This window comes from Heloderma suspectum, chromosome 1 (assembly GCF_057233095.1).
Source record: "Heloderma suspectum isolate Gila_16-S chromosome 1, 16-S_ref, whole genome shotgun sequence".
In the NCBI taxonomy this organism is placed as follows: Eukaryota; Metazoa; Chordata; class Lepidosauria; order Squamata; family Helodermatidae; genus Heloderma; species Heloderma suspectum.
Window position 1 is genome coordinate 100,574,935 of NC_139458.1, and position 27,769 is coordinate 100,602,703.

At 45.8% G+C, this 27,769-nt stretch overlaps 1 long non-coding RNA gene across 1 annotated transcript in view; it reads right to left on the minus strand.

Moving 5' to 3' along the window:
* Positions 1 to 899: 899 nt before the first annotated feature.
* The window catches only part of LOC146357624 (uncharacterized), a 71,985-nt gene continuing 45,115 nt past the window's right edge, over positions 900 to 27,769 (minus strand). Inside the window, exons 3-4 of the long non-coding RNA XR_014790528.1 lie at positions 4,637 to 4,675; positions 900 to 2,438 (exon numbers count right to left, since the gene is read on the minus strand). This is a non-coding gene — a long non-coding RNA (uncharacterized LOC146357624). The remainder of the gene's footprint in view (positions 2,439 to 4,636; positions 4,676 to 27,769) is intronic.

The window sequence follows — 27,769 nt, forward strand, 5'->3', positions numbered from 1 at the left end:
AGCCCATAGCATCCCAGAGTAGTTCTGATTCGGAGGAAGAGCAGTCGCTCCTGGGAGAGGAGCACGCCCCTTAAGCTGTCAAGGGCTCCTTGGAGGGCTCTCTCAGTCTAATCCAGTAGCCAAGTCCAGACGCAGACAAAGGGATTCTTTTCAAAGCTTTATTCTTCTTTTACAACTTACAACTTTACAGGTAGCAACTAGACCTGAGCAGCAGCATCCCTATGCCCTAAGTTGGAACAGTTGGTCCCCGTTTGAAAGGCAATTACTGGCAGACCCTTGAATATAAGGACTAGGGAGAATCCCTCCCCTTTTCCCTTGGATCCTCTGGGCGCAACCGTTCTTTGAGAGCCAACCAGGCGCTACGCCTCCTTTCCGCGCTCTCCATTTGGCGCCGCTCTCTGCGTCTGCGCCGCGCATCCAACCAGTCTGCTATCGGTGCTGGGTCATTCCCTGGACTGCTTTCTAATCTAGGAATGTTGGTGGGAGGAATCTCTGTCAGCTGCGGGCCCTGGGAAAAAGGGGCGCGCTCCTCTCCCAGGAGCGACTGCTCTTCCTCTGAATCAGAACTACTCTGGGATGCTATGGGCTCAGTGTCCACCCTGACACTTGCATCATCGTGATTATGAATTGAGAATGGAATAATTTTGTGCAAGAATGGCTTGTCATATGTTTGTCATTTCTCCTGTCTATATATTTATTGACTGGAGGCAATAATTGGTCTTATCTGGGGGAAGAAGACAGTGCATGTTATTCTGTTTAGATCAACAGTTCTTATTCTGTCTATTCTATGCTTTAAGGTAGCCTCAGAAACCATGATGAAAATACGAGAAATACTGAATGGATGAAGGTGTCTTAGAAGCTTCCACTTTATTCCAAACAGCCAACCAATCTTTCACTGTAAATTTTAATACTCTTTATTTTAAGAATCTTTCTTTAATACAGCAAATGTACAGAACAATACAGCGTCCGATAATGAGCCAAAGGGGAAATTACATGTAATAATAACTAGAAACATATGTAAGATATTGAACTACACATTTACAACAAGCATCCCAATCTGATGCATGTTTACTCAAAAGTAAGTCCCGTGGAATTCAATGTGGCTTATTTCCTGGTAAGCACGCTTAGGATTGCAGCGTTAGGGTGCATCCTGACATACATAATCAGAGCATTGTGACTACTATGGAAGTGCAGATGCCATAATTGGTTCAGACCTACCATCTTCTTTCAGAGATCAAGCTCAGAGGAACCCCGTTGTTCCTATTTGCAACCAAAGCCGGTTCCCACTGCCTCTCTGGAACAGTTTTTCAACTTACTAAAAATGATTGTGTTGACTTTTTTAAAGTGAGCAATGAATGTAGCCAATAAACACGTTGTGCTAAAAAAACACAATAAAAATAAGGAAATGGGCAGCCCCGTGCCAACTCCTTGGGCAAGACACCATCCATATGTCCCCTCCCTCATTGTGCCTATCTTCTTACTGCCATTGTCACCAGCTACTGTTGCTCCTCCTCCTCTTTCTCATCACTGTTACAGCTTGCTTGATTGACAGGCAGAGAGCCAGTGAGCAGGGATGCAGTGGCATCTATTGCTCTTTAACTCCAGGGAGCTCTTGTCAGTGGGCCCCTCCTGGGGTGTGGGCCCTTGGCAGGTGCCTGACCATGCCCACCCTTGATGCTGGCCCTGGGGCAGCCTGCTGGAAGTGGCAGGAGAAGGAAGGTAATTAACTAACTCATCATTTGGTTCACTTAAGGTGCAATCCTACACAGACAGGTGGCTGCCTCCAAACTCAGAGGCGACCGCCTATCCAGTGCAGTGCAGGAGAAGCACAGAGGGGATCATTCCCTTTGCACTCCTTTTGCCCTGCATTTTCGGTTAGACAGCTGCTTTCAGCTGTCTAACCATGGGAGGGCAGAGCAAGGGAGGAGGCTGCCGTACAACACACTGGATGTATCATATAGGCATTTCCACCCCCCCTGCCCCGGAACGCCCCCCAGAAAGCCTCATTTCGGCTGCTCTGCACTCCTCTTGTGAGTGCAGAGCATGGGACTTCTCCATGGAAGGTGGGGTAGGTTGGTTCTCTGGGAACCGACCTCAGAGCATGGGCTCTGAGGTTGGTTCCCAGAAAACAAGATATTCTATGGCCATCTAGCTGCTGACTAGCAGCAGCCATAGGATTGCTCCCTAAGTGATTGGCTTTCCAAATGTGGGAGGAAGACAAGCTCAGCCTTATCAGGAAATATGTGATACGATTATTCTTGTTTGGGGGGTTGTATGCAACCATATATGAAAAGCAGAGGGCTTCTTCAGCAGTGCAGTAGCTCAGTTAAAACTTCATATATGGATCAATGGAACCAAGTGGAGCAAATCAGGTTCCCGAATACGAAGCATTTGAGGAAAGGACTTTTTCCAGTAGCTTCCAATTTGCTGCCTGTAAGCTAAGAAAATGGTGGTCATGCATAAAAAAAATCAAACTCGAGTGATATAAGCATAAAAGAGTACAGAAACATTCTCATTCTAGATGTTGGGATCAGTCTAACATAAATGATAGTGGCTCATTTCAGCAAAGCTTAAGCATGGGGAGGGTATCCTGCAGATTTTCTCAAATAGAAAACCATTTGCTACGGAACGCAGTGATCAAGGCTATAAGGGCCAATTCTTCCATTATGGGAACAAGATGGTCTGCATTCCCTTATGGACAAAGGAGGATAATGTGTTACAAGATGTCATGCTCTCCCACCCTAGCAACAAAGAAAAATTCAATGAAAGCGTACCATGTCAGTCACTGTAGTAGCCCATTGTTTTGTTTTCTCTTTGCTATCACTCTCTCAAACTGCAGGCAGGGAGAGGGAGTGAAGCGAATTCATAGAGAAGATAACATGACAGGACTTCTTTCCTCTTATAGCTGCCTCACTGTTCCTTAGGGAAGGGTAACTATTTTGGTTTGGTTTGGTTTAAATAAGAATTTACCAGAATTTGCACTGTTCTCCATATATGAGAGAAAAAGAGCTTGAGATTTTTTTAAAAAAATTACTTGTGGGAGAAACCACCACTGACAAATTCGTCCACTGAGGCCCAGTACTTTGAGTGCTTTGCTCTCAAAAGCCTGGGTTTGAATCCCTGAGTGTTCAACCATGTTCATGCTTAATTAGGGTTGCCACCTCTTTTTTCTTTACCAACTCTATGGCAGGCCATGTGGCAAGTACTAAAATAATGGAATGTTGGGAAGGAGGAGGGTGGACAGGTGGGACAGTTAAGAGGTGTTTGGAAGGAGGGAGGAGAATTAAGCTGGATCAGGTGAGTTGGCCAGAAAGACTGGGAAGGAACTGGTTTTGGAGAGGACTGCAGACAGTGAACAACTGGATGTGGAGAGAATGACATGGGACAGAAACAGAATGGCTGTGAGGAGCTGATAGATTGGGAGGCCTGCAGGTAAAGAATGAGACATAGAAATACACAGATCATCAGCTGTCTTAAAGAATAAGATATAGATCTCCAGTGACAAGGAAAACCAGAAAGTGAATGGTTACAATAGTTAAAGGTTTATTAGAGGTTACAGGGATATCAGTGTATTTTCTTTGTGGTTAATGTTCATAAAAATTGTAATTCTTTTAACATCGATAAATATTGTTAACATTTACCAGTGTCTGCTGGCATTTGTCCAATACCTATCTCAGATTGTCATATAAAGGTCCATCACAGGAGGTACAACATGGTCCTCTCCATGCTGGGAACAACTGTACCTAGTGAATTTGGCTGGTGCAGGTGGGTGAGAAATTTGTTTCAGTTCGTTTTTAGTAAGAACTTACCAGAATTTGCAAAGTTCTTCGTATTTGGGAAAGACCTTGAGATTTTTTTTTTAAAAAAAAATGGAATGCAGGAGAAAACAGAACTGACAGATCTGCCCATCCTCCCTTCTCTCTCAGCTCCAGGCACTTGGGCGCTTCGCCAAATTGCTTTGGAAGCTCAGAGTTAGCCTTCAATGGGCTGAGAGGAGTCAGCCCCACCCCCATCAATCACCTGCACAGCTGAGCTGTGGGCCTGGGACTTGTCTTGCAGTGTTTCTTTTATTTCATTGATCAAAAAAGGTTGGCGTGAACATGCTCAGTTATGCAAGAGACAGTTCGTCAAACCTGCTAACTTTCTGCTACCTTGCACTTGGAGAGGGAGATTGCTCCGACAGCATTCATCTCGGGCTCTTGAAGCCATAGTCCTTTTTTTTTATTAATGCCTGCCTGCCTGCTTTTGAATTTTTCTCTCATCTATCTGGGGCCTCTGGATTTTTCTGAGTCCTTTCGGGACCATGCCTTTTGTCCTGAAGACAGGACAGGAAGTCTGCCTGTACTGGCACTGGTGTCCAACCTTGCCTGCCTAGAATTGTGAGTGCTATTGATTTCCCCCTTATAGTTCCCCCTTTTTGCAGTTATAGCATGGAAATGTAGGGTGGAAAAGGTTGTTCTACACTAGTGGCTGGACTTGGACTGGAGAGAACTGGGTTAGATTAGTGGTGGATGAATCAGTCCATGTCAGTTTCAAATGTATTCATTTTATATTGTTCTATGCTGCGCTTCGTGGTTTTAATTTTTGTGAACTGCCCAGAGAGCTTCGGCTATTGGGTGGTATAGAAAATACATACATCCATACATCTGTTCTTCCACACCATTTCTGCATGAACCTGCAACCAAAAAAAAAGCATGAAAAATTGTATTATTTTCAGTGTTGGGGATGGTGGTGGTGAAATGCCATTTTTCTACACATTTTACCCTAAAATATGCATTTTTGTACAAAATATATCCTAAAATACACATTTTTGTATGAACCCTAACCTAAAATATGCATTTTTATACACATGTTAGTACACCTTCTGAGCCAAGAAGTGTGAAAATGGAAGAATAGCTGTGTTTCACTCTGCGTGTTAGTCCAGGAAGTGCAAATCCAGCTCTCTTAAAGATGTGGACCAAACAAAATCCTCAAGCATCCCTAGTCAGGATCCCTGCTGTAAGTCTCAAGGGGTGATTCTGGGCAGTTACACATTCTCAGCATATTTTTCCCATTTATATCTTGACTTTCATAATAAGGGTTACCTTGTTTTATCCTCACAGCACTACATAAGGATAAATGAGGTAACCCTAATTAACATTGCCCTGAGTCCCATAAGAACATCAGAAGAGCCATGGTGGATCAGACCAAAGGCCCACCTAGTCCAGCATTCTGCTCACACAGTGGCCAACAAGCTGCCCACGGAAAACGCACAAGTAGGACATGAATAGAACAGCACCCTCCTGCTCATCTTCCCCATCAACTGATATTCAGAGACATGGTGTCACCGATACTGGAGGTAATATAAAGCTATCAGGACTAGTAGCCGTTGAGAGCCTTTTCCTCCATGAATTTGTCTACTCCCCTTTTAAAGCCATCCAAATTGGTGACCGTGACTAGATCTTGTGGTAGCAAATTCCGTAGTTTAACTATGCGCTGTGTGAAGAAGTACTTCTTTGTATCTATCTTGAACACCAATTATATTCTGGGACAGCCAGAATATAAATGGGAGAAATATTGTCAGTGGGATACACTGGTGGTTTGGGGTATATTGCCTGACTTTCTTTTGCATATGATTCCCACCTGCCACAGCTCTCCTTTAGGTCTCCCAAAATACAGAGACAATACATGGCTACCTGGTGGTGAAAGAGAGGCACTCTGCTCATGCTCAGAGGTATAATTTCTGTGATTGAGCGATAGCATTAAAAACCTGCAGCTCTACCAACTCCAAAATTCACCAGGCCTTATGAACATGGCTACTATTTCCAATCGAAGAATAAGAATCAATACGCGCTATACAGCCAGTGCCACATGACCACTGTTGTAGACTACATGATGGGAAAGAAATAGAATTGTTTAAGTGCATGTAACTTTCTTCAGTGTGGCATCTGTAGAAGGGGTACTAATAAAATGGTTACACAGAGACTGCAATGTGCAATCCCCATCAGCCAGTCTCCAAAAAGATTGAGAGGGATGAAATTATTAAACAACATCTGGCAGAAGCTTACAACGACTGCACCCATTTTAGTTCCTCATTAAAGGGATATAAAATTCAAAGGGAGCTGCAAGGGGGGGGGGCAATCTAGCCATGTGCATGTTAAAAGAGGAAGTTCCAATATGTTTAAATTATATTTTTCTACTACTGCATTGGCTTGATACAGCAGCCAAAAGCCATAGATTCATATATCGTTGCTCATATAAGCAGTCCAAGGTTTAAAGCTATATATGCTGCTTCACATGCTAACCTTTTCAATACAGAGATGAATCTCCAAATTTGGAGTAATCACATGGGACAGCAGTCATCTGCATCATCCAGAGCAATGGGGTGAGAGTTTTCCCATCCCCTTGCTTTCCTATAGTTGGGAAATCACCAAACAACTGGCAGTCAGGGGGAAAGGGGATGGCTTTTGGGGGAACCCTAGTGGGCTGGATCGGGACCCCAGGTAGGCCAGATCTGACCTGCAGGCCTGAGATTCAACACACCTGCCTTAGAATCTATGACACGTGGATTTTGGGATGCTAGAAGCCCTATTCAGGCATTCTGCTTTACGGAATAACGGGCACACAAAAGAGGAGAGGGAGAATGAGCTGATCTTCAGGTTTCTACATTGCATGGGGAGCCTACACAGTCACAGATACAAAAGGTGCCCTGCTGCCATCAATATGTGAAGGGTGACAAGGATGGCAGGGATTGGGGGGTGGAGGAGAGCTAGCATGTTTGCCCTTGCTCTCCCCCTTACTGAGCTCCTTATTCCCTAAAGCAGAATGCCTGAATAGGGCTAGTGATCCATGACAACACATTATCACTGAAGCACAACTGATTGGCTTTGTTTAAATGCTCAGGGTCAAACATTAAGGGAAGAGCAGAGGCTTTCCATATAATTTAGGGAAAACTGAATACAGTTCTCTTGAGAGAGGAAAAAAAGATGCAATTCATATTTTCTCACATCATATGCAAAGATCTATGAGGGAAATTCAGTTTTTCAAATTCTGCTGTCCAAGCCCAGCATCGTATTTTATAGAAAGCACACCAGCTGATTCTGGTTACATTTCCATCCTTTTACTACTCCATCAATGGTTTGCTTCAATTTAAGGTTCAATATCTTATTGCACATTCATGCATCTGTTCACAGATACACCTAAAATAGTTTAGGATGTGAACAAGTTAAAATATCAGAGAACAGAGAAGGTTTAGAATGAAAGAGTGAAAAACAGTGTGAGAATGCAGATGGCAAAGAACATATGTAATTTGCAGGGATGTAATCACAACAACAGGTGCTACTTACGGGGTGAACATGCTGCGGATTTATCGGTTGCTAGAATTTTCAGAGAGAAGGATTCTGAATTGCGGGAAATGCGGCCACCATTTTGTGGAAATTTCTTTCCACAAATTTCAGGCATTTCCCTTCTAATTTCAGTGGCAATTCTGATTTTTCTGTATCAGGACACATTTTCAAGTGTCAACAATCCCTCTTCTTTGTGGATTTCCTTCTCGCTTAGGGACACTGTTATGCAAACCTCAGCAGTTCTGCCCACTTTTTAGAAGCGCCAAGGGCACACATGTATAGGGATGTTGAGGAAATCCACAACGGATTCACATGAGATTGGACTTCTGTGAATCTGAGCTGCGGAATCTGCAGTGAACCAGCTTCTTCGGAGATGTGCGGACTCCACAGTCTTGCAGACTGTTTTTTTTTTTTTAATTTGCAGGGGGGGAGTTGTGCAAATGGGCACTTGTGCAAGGGCACATTCGTCTTATTGTGCACATGTCCACACAAGTGCACATTTGCAAATGAGCATACAAGAATCCTGATTCCATCAATGAGCGGACGATGGAAGGAAAGATGCTTGACAATCTGCAGAGTTGACAAAATCTGGACATCCCTACATATGCAAGGCCATTCTGCTGGTAAAAATGTCTTCTACCTGTTTATGGCTACAGATGGACGGGCTCACTGCCGTCCGGCTTGGCTGGGTACTCGCTGAGCCACTGCCACTGCTCACTCTCCCCGGTCCCACTCGCTGATCCCCCGCACTCACCTGGACCGACTAGCTGGGCAGCTGCGTGCCCAGTAAGCAGGTCCAGCAGTTGCTCATCCTCTTAGCCAGTCACCATTTTGTGTAAAAATGGCAGCTCAGGGATTTGCAGGAATCTAATGCTGCATAAACGGAGGCCATAAAGGGGCCACATATGCAACATTACAGGCATGAATGGACCATTTATGCCTGTAACGTTGTGTAAATAGTCCTTTTATTGCTGCCATTTACATAACATTAGATTTATGGACATCCCTCAGCTGCCATTTTTACAGAAAATGGTGGCTCATTAACAGGATGGGTGGCTGCCAGACCCACTCACTGGGCACACAGATGTTCGGTGAGATGGTCTGGGTGAGCATGGTGGTGGGGACCCAGTAAGCATGGCCGGGGCAAATGGGCAGGGAGGAGTCTGCCAGACTCCATCCCCTTCCCAGACTCCCATGACATCCTTATTTATGGCAGCTTCTTCATGGTGAAGAAGCCTTCTCTTTTGTTTCCCATAGAATGGTCCACAATTTTGAATGCCTCTGAAAACTGCCTCTATATGAGTGGAGGCATCACATGCAAAAGTTTTAGTATATTATTTATGATGTATCTCTCACCCTTCCCCGAAGAAGTTCAGGGCAACTGCAGTAGCAGTGGTGCTGCTAGGGTTGGACCTCGGGGACAAAGTCCAGGGCCTTCAACTCATGGGGGCCCCAAAATGACTGCCCAGAGAGTGGCAGATGATGAGTAGCAAACAGGCCTGGTCTGGTATCAGCATTTGGGCTGCCATGAGCATGACAGGGCCTATCAGAGCTGAAGCTGCTCACTGCAGCATCCTTTCTTTCTTCTTATTTTTTTTAAAAAAACATTTTATAGTGAGGAGATAGCTAGGCAGGCATGTACAGGGTTCCAGATGCTCATTTGGTTTTATTTTTACTTTAAAGTTATATTATCCTTTTCTACAACAAAATAATGCTTATTCCCAAGTAAATGTATTTAGCATCAGGGCAGCAGAAGCAAATCCATTTTATGGCTGTAGTCTTGATGGTGCTATAGTTTAAGTGAATTTAAGCAGTTGTAAAGCATGGAATAGCAGTGGAGGGAGGAGGTGAGAAGTACCAACTTTAGAATTCCCAACCCTCTAAAGGGTGTCTGTGTCCGTGTGTGTGTGTAGAAGAGAATGAAGTCCAGGGTCTAAAATTACCTAGCTGCACCACTGTGAAGTAGTTGGGCAGATGTGTGCACTCGCCCCAAGTGGGTAACCAGTGGGCAAGTAACTGGCACACTTTGGCAGGCTCCTTGAAGTTCAGATCTTCAGCCAAGCAAACTGTTCTGATAGTGTGTGTTGTGTGTGTGTGTGTTTGGTGAAGTGTTAGTGCAAACGCATTAATTATTGAAAGAGTCTGGGAAACATGAGCAAGTCTAAACAAGGTTTTATGATGATTAGTTATTCTTTTTAATGACGGGGAATGTTCTAAGGAAAAGATTAGCTAGAGAATTAATGCTTCTGACTTTTGTACAGTGAAACTAGCATCAAAGAAGATGAAGAAAGAAACGACTTAGAAAAGGGATGTAATGCCAGCAGGGTTTCAGAAGGGAAGTCAAGATTACGTGGTGGGAGGATGGAGGGCTCTCTTTATTGTAATATGGGTTGGGCTCAGCTTCCTCTTAAAATCTAAACACGTGTATGAGTAGTAGCCCTATAGTAAAGTACAGTTAGTATACTCCATGCCATAAATGTACCTTTTGAGATTAACTGATATCATGGTCCAGCAGTAAAGAATCTTTTTTTAAAAGGAAGGAAGGATGAAAGAACAAAAGAATGAAAGGAAGAGTTGGAGAAGCAAGAACACCCAAATGTCATTTGCTTATTATTTATTCCTTAAACTGCAAAATCAATGCAATACAACCAAAATCACTACTAGGAAACCATGATCTTTCTTTCTGTCTGTCTGTCTGTCTGTCTGTCTTTCTTTCTTTCTTTCTTTCTTTCTTTCTTTCTTGTGTGTATGTGTGTGCATGCACACATGTGTGATATGTATGTGCCATGAATAGGAAAGTACAGATTGTGTAAAATCTGTTCCGTCTGTCTTTTGCAGATTCTCAGGCACCTTTTGTTCTATTTGTCAGGGTTGGGACTGAGCCCATAGAGCCCCAAAGCAGCTCTGATTCTGAGGAAGAACTACAACCCGTGGGAGAGGAGCCCGCTCGTCTCTCAGAGGCACAGCGGCAGGGAGAGGCCCCCCCAGTTCGCATTCCTGAGAAAGAGAGTGACCGTGGCAGCAAAAGGCAGGAGAGCGGTTGTTGCTAGACGCAAGGCGCCAGCGCAGAGAGAGGCGCGAGGTGGAGGGTGCTGAGAGGAGGCGCTCAGCCTGCTTGACACTATGGGAACGGCTGCGTCCCGATGCCCCACAGGTAAGGGCGGGAGCCTCCCCTCCTAGCCCATAAGTTTCAGAGCTTTTCCTGCCCTTCTCCAAACGGGGACCAACTGCATACATGCAGCTTAGGTTACTCTGCTATGATACACTATGCAGTTCCTTGCTTAGTTGCTGGCAATTAGCATCTGAAAGAGTCATTAGGTTGTAAAGGAATAAAGCCTTGGAAAGAATCCCTTTTGTCTGCATCTTGTTTTGGCAACTGGAGGGGACTTTAAGAGGCAGCTAGGGCACCTCCGACACCATTATCTTCCCATCGACAGAATCAGATTGTTTTATTTTCTGAATTTGAGCAAATTCGCACATGCTAAAATGCACAAATCCCTGCCAAATGTGCATTTTCATGCTTTAGCCTATCGGGGAAATGTGTATTTTTGGCTTCTTCTTTTTTTAATCATATTTTCTATGATGGAATTTGTGCAAAATTCCTAAAGGTTAGAAAAATGGTCTGCAAGCCTGTGAAATCCACCCAACAGGGGAAAAGTTGGTCCACTGCAGAATCTGTGGAACAGATAAATAAAAATCCAAATTCATTTGGTTCCATTGCGGATTGCTCTGACATCCCTAGGCATGAAAGAAATGTGCTTACTATGTGATAAGGAAAAGGTACCCTGTATATGCTCAGAGCCACTCTTTTTGTTCTTTCTTCACATCTGAGACCTGATATCCAAAACTGGCTCTGGAACTGAACTTTTGGGATAGGAACATCTCCAGGTATTTGGAGTATTTGTTTGGAGTGCCCCACCCAATGCTGTAGACACTGCTATGACCTCAGGAGGGGGACTCTGAGTCCCGATCCCCCTCCCCCACCCCCTCACAGCTGCCATGGAAAGAACTGCTCTGACTGCTTCCCGAGATCCCAAATGTGGCTTAGAAGGAAAGGAAAGGGGGCATTCCAGTGGGTGGGGAGGGGAGGAGATTGCCCAGGAAATTAGAAATCCTATGGGTTCTCCAGCCCTGGCCTGTCTTGCTGAACTGCAGAACGCAAAACACCTTGTGTTGCGGGGTCGCCATCTTGCGAATGACTGAGGCTAGGGGCTGTTTGTGCGCTGAGAGAGGCATCTAGCGGTAATCATTTGAAACTCTATGCCCCACCCTTTCAAGTGGTAAGGCTTTCATTCATGAGCGGTTTGTGGTTGCAGAGATATAGTGATTTCAAATCGGGTGTATCTTTTTGAAACACCCTGTAGTGGTCAAAGGAGAGGGAGAGGGGGGGATAGCATGTTAGGCTGTGTTGAGGGGGGAAGCAAGAATAAGAGATTCTACAAGTAACAACCTGCACTGAGACAGAACTCTCTGCATTTCCTGCCTTCTCCATTGACAGCATTTCTACTCAATTCCAAATGGACCCCTTTTGCCTCTACAGGTCCCAGACCTTTGTCCAACTGGGTCTGCTCTCTGGAACCAGCCATGCTTGATGATGACTTCAGGCCCAATAACAGAAATTAAGGCCTACAGGATATTGATTCAAAAGCATTCTGAGACTGGATTGGACTTGACCTCTGTTCCCAGTATGAGATAATTTTAGGCAGTCAGCTGTTAGCAGAGGTCATCATAGAAAAACTCTTGTTGAATTGGTGACATTTCCTACAGTTCCTTGGAATCAGTATGCAGAACTTCATTCTTGCTCTTAAATTCTACAGGCCATACCACATAAATTGTTATGCTGAATGTGTTTTCAGTAGTGACAACAGGGGTGGCAGCAATCCCTCTACTCATTTTATTTCAGCACTTGTGTTCCATATGATTATTAATCAAATATTCATGATACGTTCTGGTTATTCCCTCCATATAAATTCTGGTGCAGGATAAATCTTGTTCTTGATGCCTTGCAAGTCATAATTATTGGTGTGTATTTTTGCTATATCTTCATCAGAACATAAGAAGAGCTGTTCTGGTTCAGACCAAGGTCCATCCAGTCCAGCATTCTGTTCACACAGTGGCCAACCAGCTGCCCAGGGGAAACCCACAAGCATAACATGAGTGCAACAGCACCCTCCTGCCCATGTTCCCCAGCAACTAGTGTACATAGGCATACTGCCTCCAATACTGGAGGTAGCATGTAGCCATCAGGACTAATAGCCACTGATAGCCTTCTCCTCCGTGAATTTGTCCAATCCCCTTTTAAAGCCATCCAAAGTGGTGGCCATCACTATATCTTGTGGTAGAGAATTCCATAGTTTAACTATGCCCTGTGTGAAGAAGTACTTCCTTTTATCTGTCCTGAATCTCCCACCAATCAGCTTCATGGGGTGACCCTGGGTTCTAGTATTATGAGAGAGGGAGAAAAATGTCTCCCTATACACGTTCTCCACATGATGCATAATTTTGTACACCTCTACCATGTGCCCCCCCACTCATCTCTTTTCTTAGCTAAACAATCCCAGATGTTGCAACCTTTCCTCATAGTGGAGTTGCTCCAGTTCCTTGATCATTTTAGTTGCCCTTTTCTGTACTTTTTCCAACCCTACAATATCCTTGTACAGCAACCAGAACTGTACGCAGTACTCCAAGTGTGCTCACACCATAGATTTGTATAGCGGCAGTATGATCTTGGCAGTTTTATTTTCAATTCCATTTCTATCCTAACACTGAATTTGCCTTTTTCATAGCACCCGCACACTGGGTCGACATCTTCGAGAGACATACACAAGTAAAAATATAACAGCCACTAGCTTAGAGGCTGCAGTAGCTCCTGTGAGGGTTTTTTTTTTTTTTTAGAACAGTATGTTCTATTGATCCTACCCAAAAAACATAATGAATATCTGTCATGCAAATGTTTCTGTCTCAAACCCTTAAAATAAATTAGGCTCATATATTCTGATTCAATAACTCACTGTGTTGAGTGCTCGATAACAGAGACACAGAGTGCATCCAGAAATGTGACAGCAACTCATGTCTTACTCACTATACAACTGCCTAGAATTACATTTACATTCTAAGCATTGTTTCCCTGTAATGTACATGGCCTTCCAGTGCTGCTACAATAATCTGTATCAAGGCACTTGGCTCCTCCAAGAAATAAGAAAACACAGAAGAGAGGTCAGAAATTGAAAGGTGGGAAATAGAAGATCATCATGCACAGAATAACACTCTGTTCTGGAAACACATTAATTGGAAGTAAGTCCTGTTGATTTCAATGGGATACAGAGCTGATTCCATCAAAATTTGGCTATCATGGGATATATTTGTGAAGTCATTGCATGAGTGTAGGGATGTACGAAACTCACTTACATTTTCGCTGAATCTTTCGCAGTGGGGGGGGAGGCGCTCTGTCCCTCCCCCCGGAATCCTTGACGTGGGGGAGGTGATCAGGTCCTCCCCCCAGGAATCCTCGACGGCCAGCTCCGCTCCGCGGCCAGGCTGCGGAGCAGCCAGCCAGGGCCAGCCGCAGCTAGATTTCCGGCCATGGACAGGCTGCTGCAGACACAAATTGCGGCCACCATAGCAGCTGCCATTTGCATCCAGCCAGGCTAACCCCCCCCCAAAATCCAGCGTACGCAAATGGTGGCGGCTACGGTGGCCGCCATTTGCGTTGCCTATTTTTCGCCGATTTATCTTAAGTAAATATTTGCGCAAGATAAAACGGCGAAAAAAGGGGAACGCAAATAGCGTAGTGGGCGCTACGTATCGATATTACAATAACAAATCTTTTATTCCTACATAGATTCACTATTCTCACATAAACTTCATGCAGCAGAGAGCAAGGAAACATTATATAGTACATGTCTATCATTCCAGTCCTGATTTGTAATTGTGATATCATTGTCTTCTCCCCCTCCCTACTTCCCTACAGACTGATGTTGGCATGTTGCAGAATTATTACTATTCTTCTTTATTATTTTTTGTCACTCCAAGTAGTGTCAATGCATTTTTCTGCACCTGTGGCAATGCAACCTGTCTCTTTGGCAGCTAGAATATGCCCTCCTGCCTGGTTCACATATTTTCCCCCCTTGGCTTGCAATTCCCAACAGCTGTAACGAGGCCTCAGGATGTCTGCAGTAACAGATCTGTAGCAATGGCTCAAAGGAGATGTTGGTCCAAAAGACATGATGCACACATCGTAATGCAGGCTGTCAGTCAATCCCTGGTTTCTCTGCCCTGAAGGCAAGAATCCAAGTGACTTCCATGAGGGCACTTTGCCATTTCAGCAGATGGACATGAGAGTAAGTAGCCAAAGAGCCATGTCTGTGCATCGGGCGCAGACTGATGGGGGCGCATGGGGGAGTGATTCCTGGCCAAGAATATAGCTGCTGCTGCTTGTCTTTGCTTAGCAAGCTACAGTTCATGACATGTATCATTCCTAATTAAGATTTGGGATAGTTCCTTCTTTAAAAAGGGATACATTTTAAGGCCGCAAGATGCAGTAACTGCATCAAGCCCAAAACATTTTCATACTTCTCAGGTGCTTTTTGCCTTCCCCAGCCAATTTTGCAATTAGAATTCATTTGAAATCATTCAGTGGGGATACACATCATCATCATCTTCATCTTCATCATTATTATTATTATTATTATTATTATTATTATTATTATTATTATTATAGTGGTTGAATTAGGAGAAGGGCCCTTTATATTAGGGCTGTGCACCTCTTCGGTCTGAAGCCGGAAGCAGGCTGATTCAGAGGTGCCTTGGCATGATACGAGGTGGATCAGAACAGCAGTGAGGTGCCCTGAAGTGAAGTGGCTGATTGATGAGGCTCCTCGTCTGCCTCAGAGTTTCGTAGCTCTTTTGATGCTTTCTGAGATGCCCAGACAGGCTGGCTCTGAAATGTATCAACTTGAGAAATCAGGGAAATCAGGAAGAGGAGGAGGGAGCGGGGAAGTGGTGGAGGAGGGAGTGAGCTTTGGTGAATGGCATCCCTAGTTGCCAAATTAGAGCTGAACGTAACCCAGCAGTCTCCAATCAGTGACAGTGGTGGCGTGGTGGTGGTGGTGGGGAAATACAGAATAAACCTGGAGAAAAACAGCTGGTGGTGTTACTGGAGAGGGATCTGTCTGAAGTTATATGGCTAAAGGTCTGTGGTCCCCGTTTGAAGGAGAATCACTTGAAGACCCTGAACTTATGGGCTAGGGAGAGATCCTCCCTCTTTCCCTTGGGTTCACGGGAGGCGGCCGTTGCTTGCGCACCAAACAGGTGCTACGCCTCCTTTCTGCGCCCTCCACCGCTCGTCGCTGCGTGCATCTGCTAGGGATGTACGAAAGTCACTTACCTTTTTACGAAATTGATTCGAGGTGGGGGGGAGGTGCTCTGTCCCTCCCCCTGAAATTCTGGCCGGGGGGGAGGCACTCCGTCTCTCCCCCCCAAAATTCTGGCTGTGGGGGAGGCGCTCCGTCCCTCCCCCCCCGAAATTCTGGCTGGGGGGGAGGCGCTCCATCCCTCCCCCCCCCCGAATCCTGGCCGGCCAGGTCCGCAAATGGTGGTGGCCATAGCCGCCGCCATTTGCGTCCCTGCAGTCAGCCGTGATAGGGTACGTAAATGTTTACATAGCCTATCACGGCTGATTTAAAAGAAAAAAAAACGCGTGTACCCAAATGGCAGCACCCATGGGAGCCACCATTTGTGTTCCTTATTTTGACACGTCTTAGTCTATGTAAACATTTATGTAGACTAAGACGGCGAAAATAAGGGGAACGCAAATAGCGTAGCGTCTACGCTATTTGCGTTCCCCTTATTTTCGCCGTCTTAGTCTACGTAAATGTTTACGTAGACTAAGACGTGTCAAAATAACGAACGCAAATGGCGGCGCCCATGGGCGCCGCCATTTGCATACGCGCATTTTTTTTCTTTTAAATCAGCCGTTATAGGCTACGTAAACATTTATTTACGTAAATAAATCTTTACATAGCCTATCACTTTTATTTTACTGGAAATGGCGGCGGCGGCAGCTGGTCAGAAGACTGGCCGCCGCTGAACCGCCACCGAACCGCCGCTGAACCGCTGCCGGAGCCGCCGCCACCAGGAAGATTCGCACAAGGTAAGTCCCGTCCTGGGGTGGGGGGGCAGACCGTTTCGCCACCGATTTCAGGGGGCCAAATGCGCTGGCATTTGGCCTCCCTGAGATTTGTGGCGAAATTCTCTGACATCCCTAGTGTCTGCATTGAGCGTCTGGCAAGCCCCCCTCCCGCACTTTCTCACTGCCAGGGTCACTATGTATCTCAGGAATGCCAGCAGGAGGAATCTCTGCCAGTTGTTTTGTCTGTGAGGGATGAGCTGGCTCCTCTCCCATGGATTGCTGATCCTCCTCACAATCAGAACTGCTCTGGGGTTGTATTAGGGGTGCACAAAACCCACTTACCTGGTCTCGCAGCTTTTCGCGGTGGGGGGGAGGTGCTTCGCTGCTCTCCCCCCAAAGTTCAGGCTGGGGGGGGAGGCTTCCCACCTCGCCCGGCTGAAATTCAGGCCAGCGGGGAGGCTTCCCGCCTCGCCCGGCCGCGAAATAAGAAGTTAAAAAAAAAAAAAACGCCCCCGTGATAGGCTACGTGACGATTAACATAGCCTATCATGGCTAGATCTGCAAAGTCAGCCGTGATAGGCTACGTAAATTGTCACGTAGCCTATCACGGGTGACTTAAAAAAAAAAAGCGTGTACGCAAATGGCGGCCCCCATAGGGAGCCGCCATTCGCGTTCCTTATTTGGTCGCTGTAGTCTACGTAAATCTTTACGTAGACTACAGCGACCAATTAAGGAACGGGAATGGCTGCTCCCTATGGGGGCCGCCATTATCCGTACGCGCTTTTTTTTTTTAAGTCACCCGTGATAGGCTACGTGACGATTTACGTAGCCTATCACGGCTGACTTTGCAGATCTAGCCATGATAGGCTATGTTAATCGTCACGTAGCCTATCACGGGGGCGTTTGTTTTTTTTTTTAGTTTTATTGGAATGGCGGCAGCGGCAGCCAGTCGAAAGATCGGCTGCCGCCCCCGCCCCTGACGAAGACCTGACGAACTGCCGCCGGGACCCGCCGCCAGGAGGGACATTCGGGAAAGGTAAGTCCCGTCCCGGGGGAGGGTGCGGGGGGCAGGGGGGTGCGGAGAATTTCTCCCCGAAACTTGTTCAGGGGGCCGAACACGTTGGTGCACGGCCCCCCGAAGTTTCGGGGAGAAATTCTCCGCCAACCCTAGGTTGTATCAGCTCAGTTTCCACCCTGACAGATAGTGCGTCTTGGTGTAGCAGGGCAGCAGAGCATGGAGGCAAGTTGCAGTGCTCGGAGGTCACTGTTTGAGGAGTCTGGTGCAGGCAGCAGCAGCAGCACTGTTGCCAAAGGAGCACCATATCCCTGTGTAGTGGAAGAGGGCAGCCCGCTGATGGTCCTTATGTCAGAGGTGTCTGATGTCCTCAGTATGGTGGAGAGTCAAGAGATCCTCCAGAATGTGGGAGAGGTTGAGCAGCAGGCAGAGGCTCCAGCACCTGACCCCTCTTCCATTGTTCACCCTGCTCATGGTGGTGACCCCCGAGACTCAAGGCAGGCAGTCTCTGTCTGCACAGAAACTCCAGGGCAACATCGTGTGGGACCACTTTGAGGTGGGAGTGGATTCCAGCACTGCTGTCTGGAATTGCAAGGCATCTCTGAGCAGGGGAAAACAACCAGGGCCTTACACCACCAGCAGCCAGCTCCTGCACTTAAAGAGACAGCACCAATTGGTCTTGCTCAGAGAAGAGGCCCCCACATCCAAGCAGACAGGCAGCAAGGGCAAGCATAAGGCTAATAGTGCCACCAGAACTCCTGCAAGCCCTCCATCTCTCATCCCCAAGAAGCTTAGGCAGGCCACCATAGAGGAGATGGGGTGGGGGAAGTATGGGTCCACAAGGTGGAGGTTTCCAGAGCCCAACCAGATCATCAACTACATATATAAATACAGTATAAACTGGATAATGATGTGCAGTTTGATACACTCTCAGGTCCTTCAGTTCACTTGCATCATTCCTTTAATAATAATAATAATAATAATAATAATAATAATAATAATAATAATAAAAAAAAAACCTGTCTGAAATTTGGCAGGTGTGGTGTGGCTAATTTAAATATATATATATATATATATATATATATATATATATATTCATTTTTTGTGTGCTAAAAAAGAAAAGAAAAAAAAGAAGGACATTACTGCACAACCTATGGATCCACAAGGTGGAGGTTTCCGTACTTTGACTTGATGTGCCCTCCTGGCAGGGTTGCTTGCTGTGTCTTGCTGCCTCTGTCAGACAAGACAACTGAGAGCCTGAGGCCATGACTGTGATTCTGAATAGGAATGTAAAGGTCTAGGGGAAAGGGGGTGATTGCACTTCAAAGAAACCCACAGCAGAGATTAGGGATAGTGACCTTCTTCGCTTCAAAACCTAACTTCTCTGATTATTATCCTTTCTGAGCTTGCTTTGACTTTCTGAGAACAGCACATTTTACCTGTGCCCAGCACAAAAACTACTGGAGATCCCCTCCAGGGGGGCTGAGAGTTCCCCAAATGTCAAGCACTTCTGTGCAACCAGTAAGAAGTTATAGCCCTTTGCTTTGAGAGAAGGAATCAAATTTTACCTGCACCTAGCACAAAAACTACTGGGCCAAACTGTCTGAAGTTTGACAGGTGGGATTCCCTCCAGGGGGGCTGGGAGTTCCCCCAGATTCCATGTATGTATCATAAAAACTAGGGGTGGACGAAAGTCCCTTACCTGTTCTCGAAGGACGTTCGCGGTGGGGGGGAGGCGCTTCGCTGCTCCCCCTGCGAAGTTCCGGCCGGGGGGGGAGGCTTCCCGCCTCACCCCGGCCAAAATTCAGGCCGGGGGGGGAGGCTTCCCGCCTCGCCCCGGCCGAAATTCAGGCCGGGGGGGAGGCTTCCCGCCTCACCTGGCCGCGAACGCGAAAGTTTTTTTTTTAAAAAAAAACGCCCCCTGATAGGCTACGTCACGATTCACGTAGCCTATCACGGCTAGATCTGCAAAGTCAGCCGTGATAGGCTAAGTCAATCGTCACGTAGCCTATCACGGGTGACTTTAAAAAAAAAAAAAGCGCGTACGCTAATGGCGGCCCCCATAGGGAGCTGCCATTCGCGTTCCTTATTTAGTCACTGTAGTCTACGTAAATGTTTACGTAGACTACGGCGTCCAAATAAGGAACGGGAATGGCAGCTCCCTATGGGGGCCGCCATTATCCGTACACACTTTTTTTTTTTTTAAAGTCACCCGTGATAGGCTACGTGACAATTGACGTAGCCTATCACGGCTGACTTTGCAAATCTAGCCGTGATAGGCTACGTGAATCGTCACATAGCCTATCAGGGGGCGTTTGTTTTTTTTCTTTGATTGCAATGGCGGCAGTGGCAGCTGGTCGAAAGACCGGCTGCCGCTCCCGCCCCGCTCGAACACCCGCCGAACCGCCGGCCGGACCCGCCGCCGGGAGGGACATTCAGCGAAGGTAAGTCCCATCCCGGGGGGGTGCGGGGGGCGGGGGGGGTTCAGAGGATTTCTCCCCGAAACTTGTTCGGGGGGGCCGAACACGTTGGCACTCGGCCCCCCGAAGTTTCGGGGAGAAATTCTCCGCCAACCCTAATGAAAACTGAAAAAGTTATGGCCATTTGTGTTTTCCCATGCAAGTCATTGGGGAAACCCCAAAAACGAGTGATTCGGATATCCGAATCTTGCTTTGGCTTCGGATCCAAGTCAAAGCAGATGGGGTCCATATCAGTCCAAAGTGAAGCAGGGCTGCTTTGGAAGGCCTGAATCAGCATCCGAAGCAAAGCGGGGGGAGGGGTGTCCATACACCGCCCTACTTTACATAATCCCTAATGCAAGGGTAAGCAACCTGGCACCCTCTGGATATTTTGGACTACAACTCCCATCACCCCCAGCCAGCATAGGAAATGGTAAGGAATTATGGGAGTTCTAGTCCCAAACTTCTGGAGGACACCGTGTTGCTTATCGGTGCCCTAACCCATCACTCCCACCAATTCTATCCCAATCAAGGCCCTGTGTGTCTTTCTAAAAATAGTAGCTAAGGGGGCTGTTACAAGACATAAGGGGGGCAGGCACACTCTGCCCCCTATAATTCAATGCACCTTACTCTGCAGAGGATTGGGCTGTTAGACTGCAATCCTATGCACACTTAGGGATGGATGGACTCACCTCCGTCCAGGGCCATCGGTCGCTCGACGAGCCACCTCTGCAGCCTGCACCAGCTTGCTGCACCATGCAAGCCCTTTGATGGCTCAGCAAGTGAGCGACAAGCACCGCACACCTGCCCACTCCTTCCCCAAGCAGGAAGGAGTGGGTGGTCCATTCATGCCTGTAACGTTGCATAGATTGACCTTTGCGACTGCAATCTATGCAACATTCCCTTCCTGGAAATGCCTGAGCCATCATTTTTGCACAAAATGGTGGTTCCAGAAACGAACAGGCAGGTTGTTGGATGCTTGTGAACTGCGTGGCACTCACAGATGCATCCAGTGAGTGCCACGCTGTCTGCAAACAGGGGCTGAGCAGGGGGGAGTCTGTTGGACTCCACCCCCATGTCGGGAACCTGCAATATCCCTATGCACACTTCCCTGGGAGTTAGACCCACTGAACATAGTAGGGACTGCTTGTAGGCAAACTTTCATCATGTTTAGGCTGTGCAGTTCAGAATGCAATCTCCAGATGACCAGAGAGGTCTCGTACGAGCCTGTCCAGCTGTTAAGATCATTTGGAGAGCCCCTTCTGTCTGTCCCATCAACATCTGATGAGTAGGGTGGCCATGTGTCCTGTTTTATAGAGTACGGTGCTCTATTTGAAAAAATCTTCTGTTTGAAGGGCCATCCAGTCCAACTGCAGTTTAAAGATAAAGAACTATGAGGACTGTTGCCATCATGAGTTAGCCCCTGGACAGCAGACTGAACAGGCAGGCACACTGGTCACCTGGTCACAGTCTTCCACACTATGGTGAGATGTACTGCATTTCTATTGAAACTGTAATACTTATTTCTAAGTTTGCATCTATAATGTAAATTAGCATATGCAAACTTTATGCAAATGCACGTCGACTTTTGTCCTCTTCTTGGGTGATGCATTTCTTCTTTTTTGGTGATTCATAACATAAGTGGCCACCTACTGACAAGCGTTTGGCAGGAGCTAAGGAAAGGGCCTTCTCAATGGCTGTGCACAGACACTGGAACTCCCTATTGAGGGAGAATTACTTGGTCCTCTTGGTGATAGCCTCCCACTAGCAAGTACCCCCACACACACACTTTTATTTAAACAGGCATTTGTCTTGCAAAACTGTTTTTAACTCTAGTACTCTTCATTTTTGATGTAATTGTTTTAATGTTCAGTTTTAATAAAAAAAATAATTTTTAACCAGCTGCCATTTAAGGTGGGGGGAGGCTTTTCTCTGATATGTATGTATTTATTTAATTTATTACATTTATAGCCCACCTTTCTTCCTTTGTGGAACTCAAGGTGGCTACATGTGATTCCCAGGTGGTCTTCCCTCCAGGCACTGACCAGACCCAGACCTGCTTAGCTTCAGCATGGTGGCTGCCTCATGTGCCTTGAGACCATGTCTTGGGACCATGTTTATTTTTAATGTGGGATTTTATTGTAGCATCGTTTGTTATGTAGATTGGGGGTTTTCCAGTTCCATTAGTTCTGCTCTGTGTTGGCTATTTTGTAAGGTGGGGGTACAATGTAATAAATGAAATAAATAAATAAATAAATAAATAAGTGCAATCCAGACAGAAATAAGTCCTACACCTCCCAGCATTCCCAAGTCAGCCATGCTGGCTGGGGAATGCTGGAATGCTGTAGGACCTATTTCTGTCTAAACATGCATGGGACTGCACCCTTTTAAAATGCTGATTTTTGTGAGACTACTTATAAAAGCCTTCCCCATCACTGGCTCGGGATTATGGGAGTTATAGTTCAACACATCTGGTGGGCACCAGCTTGGGGAAGGCTGGCTTATAGAAACGGTTTGTCACTTGCAGTATTGGGGCTGGTTCATACATTAGCTTCCTACATTTCTGATATACTATAAAATACCTGCCCTTGTTTTTTAAATTTTTGCCCTCACTCAAGCAACCACTCAAGCAGCTATTACTATTCTGATTTACATCAGTTTTGAGAACTTTTTTTTTAATAAATAAGCCAAGGCTACATCTGTGACAAAATTAATCAGAAGTGTGTTTGAAGCTATCGGAAAAATGTTACATGACCAGCACATAGCCTTGTATTGATTACCGGCCTTCCCAGTATTTGATGATTCAAGATCAATAAGCATAAGCCCATAGTTTTATGCCTACCTGATTGCTTGCACAGCATGTTCCCTGGCAGAAATATTAGGCCTTGCTGAGTCAAATCCTATTAAAGTCAATGGAAGTCTTTCCACTTGCTTTTAGGGTCAGGTTGCACTAACCTCTGAAGTTTGGACAATCATTCTATGCACCAGTAATAAACGCAGAACTGAACTGTTCTGCTTTCACCTATGAATTTCTCTGCCATTGAGCTTAGGAGAGGAACTGCTTCCAAAATAAGTGTTATGCTAGAAAATCAAATGTAAAAAGACTTGACTCTCATACCTTTCACTCAAATCAGACAGCTAAAAAGAAAACAGATGGGACTGAACACTTAAGAGGCATAGATATAGATGTATGCATCACACTGATAAGAAGGAGCACTTGATTTCTATTTAGGTATTTCACTTGGGATGAAAATGAGTGGTTATTTCTAGGTATGAAACCATTTTTTACAGAAAATCTATGAAAAACTGTCATAAGATACTTGGCATGAAAATAATAGAAATGGTGAGAAGCAGAGACAACTCTACATTTTGTATTGTTGGTAATTTAAACAATAACCAAGGTGGGTTACTTGCCATGGACCAGGGGCCAATAAGGGGCCCATGGTTCTAATGGGACCATTCTTCCCCCTTCACATAGAATACCTAGAAAGATAGGGAGACATTTTTCTCCCTCTCTCATAGTGCTAGAGCCTTAAGAGTCTTTGTGCCTCTAACTTCCTTTGCTGTCCCTGCTCCTCTGCCAGAATCCTCTAGAGCTCACAAAGCACTCTTGGAGTATGGGAAAACACAGGACCAGGTGCATTCTGTGTAGGCTTTGGATTTCATGGAAAGTTAGGACTCTGGGACATTCTCTTAGTTCGTGAAATTCTACCCCTCCAGAGTTAATGGGGAGGGAGAAACAGAGATGGTCTATTTCAGAGATGGGCAGAAGGTAGATCTCCAGATGGCCAAGTGGCCAAGCGCGGATGACACCAAATTATTTAGAGTGGTTAAAACAAAAAGGGATTCTGAAGAGCTCCAAAAGGATCTCTCCAGACTAGGAGAATGGGCATCTAAATGGCAAATGCGGGTCAATGTAAGCAAGTGAAAAATGATGCACGTTGGGGCAAAAAAGCCCAACTTCAATGATAACCTGGTGGGATCTGAGCTAGCAGTGACCGACCAAAAGAGAGATCTTGGGATTGTGGCAGACAGCTCAATGAAAATGTCAACCTAGTATGTGGGACCATTGTAAAAAAGGCAAACTCTTTGTTAGGCATAATTAGAAAAGAAACTGAGAATAAAACTGCCAATATCATACTACCCTTATACAAATCTGTGGTGCGACCACACTTGGAATATTGTGCACAGTTCTGGTCACCACACCTAAAAAAAGGTATTGTAGATCTGGAAAAGGGGCAGAAAAGTGCAACTAAAATTATCAAGGGGCTGGAGCATCTCTCCTGTGAGAGACGGTTACAGCAGCTGGGATTGTTAACTTGGAAAAAAGGACGGTGAGGGGAGTCATGATAAAGATCTACAAAATTATGCATGGTGTGGAGAACGTGGATAGGGAGACATTTTTCTCCCTCTCCCAAAATACTAGAACCTGGGGTCATCCTATGAAGCTGATTCAGGGGAGATTCAGGACAGATAAAAGGAAGTACTTCTTCACACACCACAGAGTTAAACTATGGAATTCACTACCACAAGAAGTAGTGATGGCCACCAATTTGGATGGCTTTAAAAGGGGGTTAGACAAATTCCTGGAGGAAAAAGCTATCACTGGCTACTAGTCTTGATGGCTATGTACTACCTCCAGAACCAGAGGCAGTGAGCCTATGTACACTAGTTGCTGGGGAACATGGGTGAGAAGGTGCTGTTACATTCATGTCCTACTTGTGGGTTCCTGGTCAACAGCTGGTTGGCCACCGTGTGAACAGAATGCTGAACTAGATGGACCCTTGGTCTGATCCAGCATGGCTCTTCCTATGATCTTATGTTAGACGTTTGGACATCAACTCCCAGAAGCCCCTGCCAGCATGGACAATGGTCAAGAATGCTGGGAGTTGAAGTAACAAACATCTGGATATCTACTTTTTGCCTGTCCCTGCATTATTGCTTAAGGTGCACAACCCAAGGGCCGTATGCAGTCCCCGACGCCTTAACTGTGCCCTCCAAGGGTGTCCTCCCCACCCCCGCATGCCAAATTCCTCCCACAGTGATACTGATACAGATCACTCTTTCCTTGCTGGTAGCTGCAGTGAGGAAAGCGTGATCTGCGACTGCATCAGGATTGCTGGGGAAGGAGGTGGAGAGAAGGCTTTCTGTTTCTTCCCCAGAGATCCTCATACAGTTCACTCTCTCCTCACTGGAAAGAGTGACCTGTATCAGGATTGCTACGGAAGAGAAATCATCCAGAGCTCCTGATACAGATCATTCTTTCCCTGCTGCTGCTTGCAGAAAGGAAATAATGGTCTTTATCAGGATCTCTGGGATGTGTATGCATGCATATATGCACACGTGTGTGCATACATGTGTGTGTGCATGCATGCTACCCCTGACTCCTGAGCCAGCATCATGTGCGGCCCTCAGTGTTAAAAAGCTGTGCAACACTAAGGACCCAAAAGCCTGCAACTGGGCCTGCATTTTCAGTTCCCTTCATAAGGCTTTCAAGCTTGAAACCCTTCCCACCCAAAATCAATGTTTTTGCACTCTCTGTGCTCAGACTTACCCCTTAGTCTGTCCCTATTAGAGGTGCCATCCAAAGTTTTGTCAAGAAGGGCTCAAAGCTGAACTCTGGAGACTCATAAAGCCTACCCCAAAGGAGAGGTGAACCTTACAAGCTGCTGAATTCTTCTCTAGCTCAAATTAAAACCTCACCTAGAGAAGATTGCTGGCTTCCCTGGCTGATAAATGCTTTGTATTGCCAGGAGAAATCTGTCTGTTGGGCCAGGAAAGCCTTTGTCAGCCAGGGAGCATGAGGGGCTTTGTCAGGCAGGGATCAAGTGCCCTGAGAGCTCTGTCAGAGCATGTCATCTCCCACTGCCAAAGCAGCACATCCAGTCCAGCCTCAGAAATTCCCTGTGGATATCTCTGGGACTGGACTGGTTGGCTTGGCAACACAGTATGGACAAAAACTGAGCATATGGGCAAAAGAAGATCATTAGAATAGGAGGGGCCTTCATGGTGGGTGAGCTTTCCCCTTCACTCTACCTTAAGGTAGGATGGGAGAGAAATTCATGCAGTTCACATTTTAGTGAGAATTCACCTGATTTTGCACTACTGAATCTCTCTGCAAACCATCACTCCATTGTCCTTCGTAATTCGCTCTTCTCCAAATTTTGTAATGGAGTTATCCAGACAAAAATGCGTACAAAAAATGCATATATTTGGGAAAATAACTTTAAAAATGCATTATATTAGGAAAATTGCTTGCAAAAATGTGTATGTTGGGCAAAAATGCATACAAAAATGCATGTATTAGGAGAAATGTGCACAACGATGCTTATGAATTTTCATGCAATTCTTTTTTAATCCCAGCATTTGGTCTGAATCAAATTTAAGATTTAAAGAGTTTAAGATGAACCCAACCTAAATTGGGAAGATGAGAAACAAATTGACGATGCCCACTGCTATCTTAAGGTCTACTTTCACACAGTCATTCTGATTCTGTTCTCTACTTATATAGATAGGAAATAGGCCAGGTTATTTCCCACAAAATCTGACTCCACTCTTTGTTATCAGAGAGATGGATGTCATGTAATGCTTTCTCCATCCTGTGTCCATTCATCAATTGTTTAGTATCTAGACCTAAAGAAAATGATTTAACAACGAAAAAGCAGTAATTGTAGAAACTAGATTATAACAGAGTGATCGGCAGTAGACATGGGAGATGATGCTGTGTAATAAGACACAAATCACCAACTAAGGTCAATGAGATTGATTTTATCTGCTTACTTAAGGTATATTTCAGCTTATTGGTTTCAATAAATCTGTGTTAGTTTTATTCCCTGAGATACCGCTATCTCTTGCTGCAACAGACAGAAAAGTGCTTCATCTTATTGCTACTGAGCTGGCCTCAAAAACTGTGAGAATGTTAATGGAAATGTAACTATGAAGCTATGCAAGAGCTGAGAAGACAAGTTCAACCCCTCTCCCCTGTTTCCAGCCTCCCCCTTTCCTGATTTTGCTCCATCTTGTCCCCACCTGACCCAGGAAGGCAGAACAAGGACAAGTGGAGACAAGTCAGAACCTGGTGCATCAGGTATTAAGACAGGGGAGGATCTGGTGGATCCTTGGTGGAACAAAGGCAAAAATCAGCAGGTTATCAAAGAGCCTGGCCAGAACATGGCAAATTTTGGGTTGACCCTAGCAGAATCAGGAATTTACTGACTTTTCTGATCCTAATTCTGGCTACTGGAAAGAATTTAATTGAAAGCAAATAAATCACTGGGCCCTAGAGTTCTCAAATTACTCAGATATGAAGTTGCTGATCTTCTAACAAAAATATGTAATGTATCTCTAAGATCAGCCTATGGAACAGACTGGAGACTGGCCAATGTAACATCATTTTTTTTAAGGGATCCAGGAGGTATCTGGGAAATTATAGGTCAGTTAGCTTAATGTCTGTTCTGGGTAAATTGTAGGGATGGCGGAGAATTTCTCCCCGAAACTTCAGGGGGCCGAGCGCCAACGTGTTCGGCCCCCCGAACAAGTTTCGGGGAGAAATCCTCCGAACCCCCCCCCGCCCCCCGCACCACCCCCGGGACGGGACTTACCTTCACCAAATGTCCCTCCCGGTGGCGGGTCCGGCCGGCGGTTCGGCGGGTGTTCGAGCGGGGCGGGAGCGGCAGCTGGTCTTTCGACTGGCTGCCGCCACCGCCATTGCAATCAAAGGAAAAAAAAAAACGCCCCCTGATAGGCTACGTGACGATTCACGTAGCCTATCATGGCTAGATTTGCAAAGTCAGCCGTGATAGGCTACGTCAATCGTCACGTAGCCTATCACGGGTGACTT